Source organism: Lygodium microphyllum, chromosome 22 (genome assembly GCF_053477565.2).
Source record: "Lygodium microphyllum isolate KBCC chromosome 22, Lygodium_microphyllum_v1.1.10, whole genome shotgun sequence".
NCBI classification, from domain to species: domain Eukaryota; kingdom Viridiplantae; phylum Streptophyta; class Polypodiopsida; order Schizaeales; family Lygodiaceae; genus Lygodium; species Lygodium microphyllum.
The window spans coordinates 59,429,257-59,440,440 of record NC_141156.1 but is presented as its reverse complement, the minus strand read 5'-3'; positions in this window follow the sequence as shown (position 1 = coordinate 59,440,440).

Here is an 11,184-nt window from a genome sequence, read left to right as displayed (position 1 = left end):
TGAGCCTGGGAGATTTGCTTTGGCAGCACCCACCCTTATGGCAAGAATTAAGGCACTGGGTGGAGGGAAAAGGGGAGCATACTGCCGTTGACTTGCAAGAGCAGGATGCAGTCACGCAGATTCCAAGACTAACGCTACACTTAGCTCCAAGGTCACTACACGTCAACGCTTTCTGGGAAGGCATAGAGATGCATGTAGTCCTACCTATCTTAGCCTTGGGGGACGCAACATGAAAAGAAATCGTAGACACAGGCGTCGGGGTTAGTGTCTTGAGCCACGCAGTTCTACAGGCCTGGGGAAACCCACGTGTGGAAGCGGCTAGGTTCAATGTTACATTGGCCAATGGAATGAAGGTCAGACCATTCAAGGTCCTAAAGAATTGGCCAGTGATGGTCACAGGAGTGCAATTTTCCATAAACTTCATTGTCATGAAGGGAGTGGACTACAACATACTACTAGGCCGACCTTGGATGAGGAACGCACGAGTTATTGAAGATTGGGGGAACAATCTCATCTTCTTGGGAAATAGGAAAGAAGCAGTAAGGGTTGAGATGGACACCTGGAAGACTAACCTAGCCGACCTCGATGCTATCTCAACCATGCTAAAAGGTGATGCCTAGGCAAGCAAACCCTATGGGTCATTGACCAAGTACATCCGTTGCCCTGAGGACGAGTGGGATTGGATGCATGTCTTGGCAACCGTTGACCTATTGTTCTCATATGAAGAAGAGCTATATAGGCAAGTTGCTAAATCACTAAGCATGCTAGCAAAGGAGTTCACTGTGCCACTCTACATAATGGTAGGAAGCTCACATGACCCAAGGAAACCATCCTCGTTCCATATCCCCACCAACAAGCTCGAGCTTCAAGAGTGCCTGACCGGTGAACTAAAGGGCAACAAAGTTTGCAAAGTGCATGTATCAAGGGAAGTTAATTGCACTTAGTTGCGTATGCTTATTTCTTGATAGTCAGGGATTATGAAATACATAATCATAAAAATAATGACATTAAGAATTATGCATACAAGTATTAAGTAAATTTTGCATAGAATCGCTCTTTGATCCTAAGGGAGAGAGCGAATATGCGATGGAATTATTATTGTATCTATTCTTGTATTGTTTGGGTAAAATACAATTAGTTTTGTTGGTTGATTGAACAACACCCTAAATGCTTTTTTTACAATCAACTCATTGTTGCATTGTGATTTGGATAAATATTCCAAGTGCTTGTGTTTGATGGTAAAAGCATGGCAAGGGTCAGTAATGACAAGTAGCCACGGGAAATAAAGGAATGTTTCAGTGAAAGATGATATTAACCTGATTTCTTTGATTGTGCTTGATTTTTAATTGGATTAATTAAGGAAAAATATTTGCATGGGTGGATCATCTCCAAGATTCACACCGCAGATTACCCCGAGAGGGAATTGCTCGATTCATGGGCCGAATGTTGAGTGGTGAAAAGGCCAACCACAAAAAGTGTGTCTCGATCCTAGGTCGCTTAGGGTCAGTGGAGCCCTGGACACCCCTTGCCAAGTCTAGAACAGAGTTGTAGATTGCAATATCTAGGGCATTGGAAGATCCTATTCTAGATAAAGGATGGAAATTATGGTGCCATGTGATTTGGACTGGTACTTCTATTGGATAGAAGGGATACATAATTCTTCTGTATGGGCAGGAGACAAAGATTAACTTGAAGATAAATTAAGGAACTTGTTTGTCAAAAGGTCTGCTTGCTGTGTTTTCGTGTTTGTGCTGTAAGTTATGCGAATGAACCCTATTCCCTAAAGGCTTGATTAAGGAAATTGGTTTTAAATGCTCACATGAATATGATAGGACCTAATAAAAAAACTAAAGCTATCTAGGGAAGCGGGTGGGCAGAACCCTAATGGGTTTATCCTACGACAGTGTAGTCCCATAGAACTAGGAGGCTTCTCACAAGGTTTTACCATTGTTGACCTTTAGGTATGGTTAAGTTATAACCTGATTCATGCCATTTTAGGGGACCGGAATGGAACTATGCCCTACGAGGAGAGAGGTTAAGCAACACATCCCTCTCATTTTCCATTCTCTTTGAACGAAGTGTGGCATGGGTCTGATTTGGATTGGGTATCTCTACATAAAGTAGGATGTCCAGAATCCGATGCTAAAATACTGTAAGGAGACCTTGACCTCTAGGACCCCAGATTTCAGGTCAATCCTAGTGGGTTCACAACTGTGAACATTCTGTTATGAGGCGGACTTGGGAAACCCTAGGCAACAAACCTCGGAACATTCCATGGGAGTGCTGGGTGGCAACGCTTAGATTCATTTCTTGATGGACCGCTAAAAACATGCTTGGACAGTCGAGAGGTAGGCACGTTACATGTGCAATCAATGCTAATATCAAGTGTAGGATTGCTATTTTGACCATAGGAGAAAAGACTTCATTGATTTCAATACCATATTTCTGCTTGAAACTCTTAGCTACCAATTTGGCCTTAGAAGCGGGCTTGGGATGTGTAGGGATACTTTTTAGCTTGTATACCCACTACATGGCAATGCCTTCTTGCCACTAGGCAAAGCAACCAAATCCCATGTATGGTTGGTCTGTAGTGAGGAGTTAAAATTTCACTCCATAGCCCTATTCCATAACTATCATCTCTATGCATGGCTTCATCATAAGAGAGAGGCACTTGCATTTGTCACCATAACATAATCCATGGAGGGCATAAATTGCTCAAAGGCTAATGTCTAGCTCTAGTAGAGGGTCTCATAACAAACTAATCCTACACAATAGGTAGCCATTGGAACATCAGCTTTGTTGTTTGTAGGTTGTCTAGCTAGCTATATGGGAGTAGAAGGCTCCTCTTGAAAGATCACGATGTATACCTCAACCACTTCCTCAAGCTACTTATGCATCTTTTTCTCATGGAAAATGATATCATGGATGTGGATAACCTTGTGAGCCTATGGATCCCATAGGCAATAGCCCATCTCACTTGCATCCCCATAATTAAGAAAGACGTATTTCATGAACTTAGAATCCATCTTATTGTGCTTATCCTTGGGAACATGGCGGAATACCTCACAACCAAAGACATGCAAATAACCATATGATGCAAGTTCTCTAGTCCATACCTCCTTTGCACCCTAGTAATTAATAGTAGTGTGAGGGGACCTGTTAATCAAGTGTACAATAGTAGTAACTGCCTTAGCCCAAAAATGTTGGGGTAGGCCTTCCTAGCTAGCCATATAGTGGATTCCCTCCTGAATTTTTCTTTTCATGCATTTGGCAATACCATTTTGGGGAGGGGTGTAGGGGCAACCCACTGATGCTTAATACTCTACTCATCGTAAAACTACTCAAAAGATTTTAAGATATACTCAATCCCCATTATCTGACTTTAGGCATTTCATCTTATATCTAGAGACTGGTTCTCAACAAGAGCAAGCCAACACTGAAAGGTAGACAAGAATTTTGATTTTTGCTTAATAGGGTAAGCCAAACCTTATGAGTAATCATCAATGAATGTGAAAAAGTACTTCGCATCACATAGAGACTAATAGAAGATCCAAAGACTCACCCATGTGCTCCATGCTAGACTTCTTATGCATACTATGTGTCTGTGTGCCATATAAACAATGATCACAAGACTGAAAGCACTTATAGTTTGGATGAGATGTTACAAATTGGTAAGCATTTTCATTTCTTTCAAAGATATATGTCCAAGGCAAGTGAAACTGTAGCCACAACCACAACTGACCTAGATATAAGAAAAGAATAGAGGGTACTAGCCTTAGCACCACATGCATAACAAGATTCCCACATGAAATCTTCAATGATGAGGAATCACCAAATGAGATAACATAACTTGCACCATCCAAGGTGCTAGTAGAGATAAGGCTCTTTATGAGGGCTTGTACATGATGTACATCATGAAGAGTGAATATCCTGCCTAAACGAAAATGTTGCTGGACATCACTAATACAAACAATCTCCAATGCCAGGTCATTATCCAAACGAGCAAATCTAGTCATACTACGATAGGAGTAAAACCACTCTTTATGAGGGGTCACATAAAAGGAAACCCTTGCATCTATCAACCAACATTGAGTATAACATCTATGAAGGATGGAAAGAAGACGCAAAGATAAGATCATTAGATATATTAAATAGCACCACATTAATCTCCTCAATCTTGACACTAGACTTGTTAGGCACAATGTTGTGATTATCATTCTTGCCCTACACTTTACCCTTTCCCTTTTTCTTGCACTTGTCTTTGTGTATTTTATGGAACTGTGGTTGGATATGACCTGCTTTCCTATAATAATGACAAGTAAGACTGAACTTACAGGTACATGACTCATCGCGAGACTATTCATGTGTCCTAGACTGAGACCTATTAGAGTCTCTACCATGGATATTTCCATCTTGTTAGCCTCTCATAGTCAATGCATGGGATGTAGGGAAGTATCCATATTATTTTTGTTCATCTCTTGTCAAGAGGGTGCTCTCAACATCCTATAACTTTAGCCCATCCTTAGCATAGAGAGCCATACAGAAAGTGTCCCACGACTTAGGTAAAGTACCAAACAAAAATAAAGGATGCAAAGTATCCTTGAACTCAATCTCTTGCAAAGATAAATAGTTGATGATGCAAAGTATCCTTGAACTCAATCCCTTGAAAAGATAAATAGTTGATGATGGAGTGAAACTTATTCAAGTGTGGAGACATGGAATCACCTTCCTTCATGTGAAGGTCCATCAACTATTTTGGACAATAGATTTGAGATACAAGCCTCTGCTTGTCATAAAGATTCTTAATCTATGTTCAAAGCTAATATGCAATATAATATCCAATTACAACATCGTAGTGAACCTACTTAGATAGTGATAAAATGATTGTGAACTTGCATAGCTCATCTAATTCATCCCAATCCTCAACCACAATGTTTTCAGGTTTGGTACTCCCATTTTTGAGTGGTCTAACCTACAATTTCTACACTAAAACGTGCTATATCTTAGTCTTCCAATAGTTGTAATTGGTGCCATCCAATTTCTCAATATTGAAGATATCACTATCGCAATAACCACTAGCCATAATGAGAACAAGCAAGTATACAGAAGGGCAAGATGGACTACTATAATACCCTACAAAGTAGCCCCAAAACCACTGTTAAATCAAGTGGGAGACTAAAGATACTGCCAACATAATGAGTTGTCCACAACCTGTAAACAAAAGACTTTCAAGTATAGGTGACTACCCTAAAATAGAGTGCATTAAACCAAAATGATAGGTTGATGTAATAAACCACATCAATATTCTAACAATCAATTATGAGCAACCAAGAGGGAAGAAGCCATGAACAATTGGCACTAAAGACTATCACAACTGCAGTGTGTCAGAAACCATATATGCAATAGGCACAGACATCATGCACAGGGTATGTCTCAAGGGTAAATGAAGAGAACTGCGAGACACATAATCCACTAATTGAGAAAAAGCTCAATATATAACCTAGAAGCATATAAATACCACTAAAAACACCCTAATAGACATAAGTACTAGGTCTAAGTTAAGAAATCAAATCAATCCATGATAGGATAACTGCATCCAATAAATATCAACAGAGCATGTACATGTCACAATGAGTCCCATTGACTCATTGTAATGAGTTGAAGCTCAACTACATTAAAAAACGCTCTATATGTTGGGGGTAAAGGTGCATGTGCCTAGCTACCCATGTATTACTACATTGATAGTACCCACACATCTATACACTACATGTGGTAGGTGCCCATTATTGTCACTTCATTTTTTTATTCTTTTAATGACATTTGAATAAAGAGAAGGACACTCACACATTGTGACTATTAGACTTCCCACATCTTGTGTCTTTGAACTGGTATCAGAGTGAACCATTCTAGGAGCTTCTTCATCATTTACTTCATCCTGAATTCAAAGCTTCAACTCAAGGTTTCACTGTAGCCAATGTTTCATTTTCTCAAGGTATGCATTGAGTCTTTCCTTCTTCTTATGGCATATTTCAACTTGCTCCTCACTTGTTGAGGAGCTTGCTAAGGCTTAGGCGAGCCTTGTTAAGTGTTTATTGAGTTGAGGAGTAGCCATTTTATCCATTTTGACTGGATACATAGCATGTTGTAGAAGTTGTAGATAGCTATGGCAGCTTGGTAGCACTATCATATTTTGGCCATAACTTTTGCATATAGTATTCGATTTAGGCTTTCTATAGCTAGAAATGAAGAGTGCAATGAGAGGTACAAATTTGTGCACTAATAAAATTTATTTTTTACAAATTTCTATTCTTCATTTTACACAGAAAAAAACTATTTTGGTTCGTACAGCAAATAATAAATTCCATAATACATGCTTGATGCTTTGGGGATGCTATTTTGGTGCCCAAATGGCATGGTTATACTTTTGGACTGATTTGAGTACACATTTACCTCACTTTTCTTAAAGATTTCATTGATGTAATAATAGGGTTGAATGTCATTTAATAGTGAAAAATCTTATGCCTTATGCTCATTGATGCTTTATGGGATACTTAGTGGATGTACCGCACTTTAATTGTTGTGTACACTTCTTAATATACCATGTTATGCTTTTGAGTTGAGATTTGAGCTCTGTTATGGTGATATTAGTTATGGTTACATGACTTGGTGCTTTACTGGCTTATATAGTTATGAGCTTGAACTACATATTGGGTTTTATGCTTTTGAATGAATGCTCTATGGATCTTGGATGTCTAGATGTCATTCGCATGATGTTTTGAGATTTGTTTGCTTATTTGGAATTCGACTTTTACTTCACTGGGAGCTACTTGGATTTATATATGGAGCCACATTGGCAGTTGGATATATTACAGAGCATTTGGCTTATGCAGTTGAGCTTGCGCTTAATATAATGAGATAGTGGGACTCATTGTGACATGTATATGCTCTCTTGATATTTATTGGATGCAATTACCTTGTCATTGACTGATCTGATCCCTTGAATTGGACTTGGTATTTATGTCTATCAGGGTGTTATCAGTGGTATTTATATGCTTGTAGATTATGTATTGAGCTTTGCTTAGTGAGCCATGTATTTGGCATTGCTCTTCATTTACCTTGTGCATTTGTTAGTTCTCTTCATTTACCCTTGAGATCTACCATGTGCATGATGTCTATGCTTATTGCACGTATGGTTTCTAATACACCTGTAGTTGTGAAAATCTTCAGTGCTGCTAGTTGTTCTTTGCTTCTTCCCTCTTGGTTGCTCATAGTTGGTTGTCAGTATATTGCTACAATTTATTACAACAACCCCTAATTTTAGTTTTATGCATTCTATTTGGAGGGTAGTCACTTGGACTTGACAGTCTTTTGATTACAATTGTGGACAACTCATTACTTTTGCATAATCTCTTGTCTCCCACTTGATTTAGCAATGGTTTTAGGGCTAACTTACAAGGTATTATAATAGCTCATCTTGCCCTTCTTTGTACTTGCTTGATCTCATTATGGCTAGTGGTTCTCATGATAGTGCTATCTTCAACACTGAGAAATTTGATGGGACTAATTACACCTATTGAAATATTGCACATTTTAGTACAGAAATTATAGGTTAGTGTTGAGAATAGCAAATGATGCTAAACATGAACGCCCATAGAGTTTGGATGTGTGCCCAAAAGAGGCTACCCATAAGTGGCTATGTATGAGAGAGAGACAATGATGTATACTCTAGGAAGAGATGTTCTAAATCCCATAAGCATAGAGAGCAAAAGTGGTACTATCCAAAAAGCTATAAAGGCATGTACTTGACACTCACTTCAAAAAAGGGCACTATCAATTTGAGTCACTCAAGTTTGCGTTTATGAGTCCAAGCTAATCTATCTTGGAATCTAATTCACTTGAGTTACAATTCCTCTTTCTGACAATGTATGGTGTGTTTGACTTGTGTCCACCATAGCTGATTTAGTTCTAGGTCCGTGTTTATCAACATGGTATTAGAGCCATGGCTGAGCTAGATAGCTAGTGGATGCATCTTACTTCTTCCCTGCACATTTTAAATCATTTCTATTTTGATTTTAGTAGAGTCATTCTTCAGTCTTGTGGTACTTATGAATGGATAGTAGGAGTTGAACCTACCTTACGGTCCTCTGCCATATGCATACCTTAGTCTTATTCTTCATCTCATATCCTTCTCTTCACTTAAAATCCACCCAAAGGAACCACAACATGAGGGGTTCAAACCAAGCGGGTAGTAGCAGAAGCACAGCTGCTTCTCGATCATCACTCGGAAGGACAAAAAAAAGGAATATGCACAAGCTTGTATGCTTGAAGTATCTCAACATATGGTGTTGCTTACTTTGGATGAGCGAATTCATGGGGAGAAAGCGTCTAGTGCAACTAAGGAGCTTCTACAAGAAATGCACAACTAACTGCAGGGACTGATATACAAGCACTCTGCATTTGTGCTGAAAGGTCTGACAGAGCGCACTACGATGCTAGGGAATTCCATATCCATGGCCAGCCATGTTCTAAGGCAGAGAAGATGGGAGTCGGGTGAAGACCATGAACAGAGAGCGAGTAGGAGCATTCGGCAAGTAGATCTCCCCTCCTTGGGTAGCCTGAGCATCAGGAGGTTGCGGCCCCTTTGGAAGGAGGGGTGAAGCTACCTATCGAGGCAGAGGAGTGAAAAGTCCGACGAATTGAGTAGAGGAGGTAGCCACTGCCCCTATTGCTGCTACGGTAGCAGAGGAAGTAGAAGATGCTAAGCCTTTTGGCGAGGAAGAAGACACAAATGTTGAGGTTGCTCCCATCGTCAAGCTTGATGCCGTCGCTGTAAGCACTGGGGAGGAGAATGAAGATGCCTTGATTGACCTGAAAGCAAAGCTCTATTGATTCGACAAGGATGAGAACACACATGAAACTGATGAGGAGATTTACCCAAAAAAAAAAAAAAAGAGTGTTTAAAAATATTCAAGAATGTGATCCGTATATTCCCTCTTGTGGATCCACACCTACTCCAAACACCTGAGGAAAAGCAAATGAGTGCAGGAAATCCTGAGGTTTCAAAGAAAGGAAAGCCTTTGAGAGCTAGCAACATAAGACTTGCATCACCAATCTCAAAGCTACTATCCATCTGCTACTCCCGTTCAACCTTCACAACCTCCTGCAGACATGAAAAATAGTGCCACCTGTACAGTGATGTTATTTCCAATTCATTCTTTTCTTAAAGGCTAAAGTTAAAGCCCTAGCCTTAAAGGCCATTCACACCAAGCCCATGTACCCCCATCAGTGTGTTCATTTGTAAAAGACTGAAGCAAAAAGAGAAGTACCATGCATTAACAAAAGGGATAAAGAACACAACAAAGGAAAAGAGCATGAAGACAAAGACGACCAAGAAGACCCAGAAAATCAAGAAAACCAAAGATTGCCAAAGAAGCATAAAGAAGATAAAGAACTTTCTGTAGCTAACAACAAATAATTTCCCATAGTGGATCTCCCTTATAGCGGATCATGTTTCCCATAGTGAATGTAAAAAACCTACCAAAATGTAAAGTTTCAAGCCTTAAATTGACTAGGCTACCAAAGAGCTAGTCTCCTGGTTCATGTTTACATGCATGGGGGGAAAAAGTCAGCAAAAGTAGAGACTCATCATTTGAGGGGGGATGTTGAGAATAGCAAATGATGCTTAACATGAATGCCCATAGAGGTTGGATGTGTGCCCAAAAGAGGCTGCCCATAAGTGGCTATGTATGAGAGAGAGACAATGATGTATGCTCTAGGAAGAGATGTCCTAAATTCCATAAGCACAGAGAGGAAAAGTGGTACTATCCAAAAAGGCTATAAAGGCATGTACTTGACACTCATTTCAAAAAATGGCACTATCAATTTGAGTCACTTAAGATTGTGTTTATGAGTCCAAGCTAACCTATCTTGGAACCTAATTCACTTGAGTTACAATTCCTCACTCTAACAATGTATCATGTGTTTGAATTGCGTCCACCATAGCCGATCTAGTTCTAGGTTCATGTTTATCAACAATTAGACCACTCAAAAATGGGGGTGCAAAACCCGACAACATTATAGCTAAGGATTGAGATGAACTCGTTGAGCTATGAAAGTCCACAATCATTTTATCACTCTCTAAGTTCACTACAATGTTATAACTGGAAATCAAATTACACATGAGCTTTGGACACATGTTAAGAATCTTTATGACAAGCAAAGCCTTGTATCTCAAATGTACTGGTTGAAAAAACTGATGGACCTTTGCATGAAAGAAGGGACTTCTACGTTTGCACATTAGCTTTACAAGAGATTGACTTTGAGGATACTTTCCATCCTTTATTTCTACTTGATTCTCTAATTGAATTGTTTCCATATGGCTCTTTGTGCTAAGGATGGACTGAAATTGCAGGATGTTGAGATTCCCCACTTGATAGAAGATGCGAATAGAAAAAATGTGGATGCTTCTCATACATCCATGCATTGACTATGAGAGGCCAGTAGTAGGATGGAAATGGCCATGGTAGAGACTCTAACTAGTCTTTGTCTAGGACACATGGACAGTCTTGCAATAAGTCCCATGGACATGAGTTTGGTCTTACATGTCATTATTGTAGAAAAGAAGATCATATTCAGACATAGTGCTATAAAATGCATGAAGACAAGTGCAAGGAAAAGGAAAAGGGTAAAGTGCAAGACAAGAATGATGATCATAGTATTGTATCTCTCATAAGTCTAGTATCAATATTGAGGAGATTAATGTGATGCATCCTAATGTATTTGATAATCTTATCTTGGCAGCTTCTCCTTTGGATGTTTTATAACTCACTAATGCTTTTTCTTGATATAATTAATGTTGGTTGATAGATTTAGGGGCTTCCTTTCATGTGACTCCTCATAGAGAGTGGTTTCACTCCAATCGTAGTATGACTGGATCTATCCATTTGGATAATGACTTGGCATTGGAGTTTGTTTATATTGGTGATATCTATTTGCATTGTGATTCAGGAAGTATATTCACTCTTCATGATGTATGTCATGTATTGGCTCTCATGAAGAGCATTATCTTTGATGGCACCTTGGATGATATAGGTTATGTTATCTTGTTTGGTGATTTCTCATGAAAGATTTTCCATGGGAATCTTGTTATTGCACATGGCGCTAAGTATCATACCCTCTATTTTG